General features: G+C 34.7%; 1 non-coding gene across 1 annotated transcript; it reads left to right on the top strand.

The window, feature by feature from the left end:
• Positions 1-1211: 1211 nt before the first annotated feature.
• Positions 1212-1315, top strand: LOC114045986. Its single transcript, XR_003569449.1, has one exon. It is a non-coding gene; the product is annotated as a U6 spliceosomal RNA (small nuclear RNA).
• Positions 1316-3642: the final 2327 nt, after the last annotated feature.

The following is a 3642-nucleotide window of genomic DNA, read 5'->3' as shown; positions in this document are numbered from 1 at the left end:
AACTAGTCATTAGATGAAGGCTCAGGAACTCTAGAAATGGGTCTTGGCACCACTTCATGTCATGGAGTGTCAACTTGTAACCCTTTGTGGGACTGAAGTTCATAGAGGTGGTGCATATCTTATGATGCCCTGGATCTTCGTGGCCAACTTGATCATTGATGGAGCAGAGTGAATAGATTCAAAGGCAGACATCAAAGGAAGAGCCTGCTGACACCATGCCATCTTGGTGTCTTTGACCTTGAACTCTTCGGTTCAAATTTCTGATGGCTGGGAGGGTATGTCACAAATCTCTTATTCTTTGATAGCATCCATGGCACCTCTTCCTCATCACCCCATTTTGTGTTTTGAGTTGTGGGCAGGCCAGTTTCACAACTTCCTGTAGTCCTTAATGGAAGGAAGTGTTTCCTCCATGTTAAATATACCCATGCCACAGAGTTGTGAGAGAAAGCCCATATGCATATGCTTTGCTGTGAAGCAGGACAGCCAGAGATGGGAATGAGGTATTATGAGTATGTTTTTTTTATTTATTTTGATTTATCAACAATTACTTCCATAAGCTTTTGAGTTTTAAATGTTTCTCCTCCTCCCTCCCAACCTTCCTCCCCAAGATGGCGAGTAATCTGATATAGGCTCTACATATACTTTCCTATTAAACATATTTTCACATTAGTGATGTTGCAAGGAAGAATTAGAACCAACAGAAGGAACCACCAGAAAAAGGAAACAAAACAGAAGGAAAAAAAGGGCAAACAGTATGCTTCGATTTGCATTTAAACTCCATAGTTCTTTCTTTGGATGTGGATAGCATTTTCCATCATGAGACCTTTGGAGATGTCTTAGATCCTTGAATTGCTGAGAAGGGCTAAGTCTTTCAATGTTAGTCATTGCACAATGTGGCTGTTACTATGTACAACGTTTTCCTAGTTCTGCTCACTTCACTCTAAACATGAGCATCTTAATGTGACTAGGTTAAACCAAGCTATGGCAATAGCAAGTTGTCTCTGCTGCCATGTTGAGAAGCATCCTCTGGATCAGCGTGGGGAGAACACGTAGACAGAGGCAGCAGATGCTCTTGTCTGTGGGACAGGAAAGAAGCAGGGCAAAGCTCCAGACAAGCTGTACTTTCCAGACTTATTAGAGAGTGAACACAATCTTTAGACCTTACTTGGATAAGGTAATTAAGCTAATTGGGAAACTGACCCAGGTACTTTTTGTGGTGACACATATACTAAATAAAATTGGAACAATATAGAAAAGATTAACATTTCCCTGGCATAAGGATAGCTTGCAAGTTTATGAAGCATTTTGTATTTTTCAAATATGCAATAATAATCAGAGAAATGCAAATTAAAACAATTCAGAGGTGTCACCCTTAACTCATCAAAATAACAAAGATAGTTAAAAACAATAAAATCCAAAGTTGTCAGGTATATGGGGAAACAGCACTGTAGAATATTGTTGGTGGAATTGTAAATTGATGCAATCATTTTGGAGGGAAGTCTTCCTAGATGAAATAAAAATTACAAAACTAATCATAAACTTTGACCCAATGATTCCACTATTAGGACTACATTGAAGGATGTTATTAAAAATGGAAATAAAACACCTCTTTACAAAAATATTCCTAGTGTCTCTATCTGTAATAATAATAAAAAAAACTGGAAACAACCTGTATATGCAATGATTGGAGAATGACTGAATAAATTGTGGTATATTAATGAAACACACTATAATTATGTTATAAAAGGACAAAAATAAGGAATGCAAAGAAATATGGAAAGTTGTATATGGAATGATACCACACAAGGAAGAATCACATACATATTACTGTAACTATCTAAAAAGAATGGCAGCAATAAAATTTTTAAGTACATGGATAAAAAAAAGAGATTGAGATGCAGAGTGAAGTTTTTTTGTCATATAATTGTATTTTTTTAAAAGCTAAAATATAAACAGTTTGTAGTTTAAGATTTTATTTGGGATTTTATTCCTCATTTTGCTTTTTATTATTGGAATTTGTAGAGATTGTTATTGTTTAAAGTAAAAATTATTTAAAGAGAGAAAAGTTGACATAGTTGTAGGAGTGCTTTTAAAACATTTGCAATCAATCTATTATTGATACCTTTAAACATTTCTGTCACTTCCCAATGACTTCTGCCCCACACAGACCCTTTCCTTAAAAAAAAAAAGTATTGTTACAGCAAACAAAGCAGTGCATTGGCTATGTCTCACCATGCTTGCCTCATTCCATACCTATAATCTACCATCTGTCTGCTGAAAGGTGGGTCTTGTATAGCACCATCTTTCCTAAGATTGCGTATATCAGTGATAAGAGTTCTGATATATCCAACATTGTTTTCCTTTACATTATTTTAGTCATTGTGTAAATTGTTTTCTTGGCTCCACTCACTTCACTTTGCATCAGTTTATAAGGTTTTCCCAAAATTTCTCTAACTACTTCATATTGTTATTTCTTATAGGCAGCTAGGTGGGGCAGTGTATAGAGCACTGGGCCTGGTGTCAGGAAGATCTGAGTCAAATCTGGCCTCAGATACTTATTAGCTGTGTGACCCTGGGCAAGTCACTTTTTACCTCAGTTTTCTCATGTGTAAAATGAGCTGGAGAAGGAAATGGCAAACCACTCCAGTATCTCTGCCAAGAAAACTCCAAAAGTGGTGATGAAGAGTCAGACATGACTGAAAAATAACTGAACAACAACAAAATAATTTCTTTTTTTATTAATTTATTTTAAACTTAAATACACAATAAGAAAAGGAAACATTATACACCTAAATACTAAAACAAATACAAAATAAGAAAATAAAATAAAAGCATTGCTGTATGCACAACAGAATGTAAGAGAAGATTCAAAATATACAGCAAAAAATTTCCATTTCAAGAAAACCTATATGATAAATACTACATATTGTGTTCAGAGCTCTCCATCTTTTCTTTGCTTTTTTGTAAGTTTTCTTTTATTCTTAACTGTATACTTTTTACTTTGTCCTTTTTTTCCCCTTTCCTCCCCGTCTCCCCAAGAAGGCTATAATTAAGCATGAATATATTTATATTTACATATATGCATACGTACACACACACATAAATGTATATAGCCATATAAACACATATACACTTACATAATACACTTACATACATATAGATATTCTTAGATATCTATAATTGTATTCATATATGGACATATGCATTTATATACATCTATGTAAGACTGTACTAGCTTATCTTCTGTTTTTCTGAGGGTGGATAACATCTGCCTTGACAGTCCAAGTCTTTCCATATTCTTCTAACAAAATCATTTCTTACTGCACATTAATATTCTTTTATATTCACATACCATTATTTGTTCATCCATTCCCTCATTAATAGGCATGTACTTTGTTTCCAGTTTTTCAATAACAGAAAAAGTGCTGCTACAAATGTTTTTGTTTATGTGGAGGCTTTGTGCTTCTTGGGGGAATGTACCTAGTGGTATTAGTGTGTCAAAGTGGATACACAAATCAGTGGTTTTTCTAGTATAGTTCCAAGTTATTTTCCAGGGCAGGTCCATCAACAATTCATTAATGTGCTTATCTTCCCATAACCACTCTAAACTTTGCTGTTTTTGCCTTCTGCCATCTTTGCCAA

This window comes from Vombatus ursinus, unplaced genomic scaffold (assembly GCF_900497805.2).
Source record: "Vombatus ursinus unplaced genomic scaffold, bare-nosed wombat genome assembly UNPS02014779.1, whole genome shotgun sequence".
NCBI lineage: Eukaryota > Metazoa > Chordata > Mammalia > Diprotodontia > Vombatidae > Vombatus > Vombatus ursinus.
The sequence above is the reverse complement of the archived record's forward strand: the minus strand, read 5'-3'. Positions and strand labels throughout refer to the sequence as shown.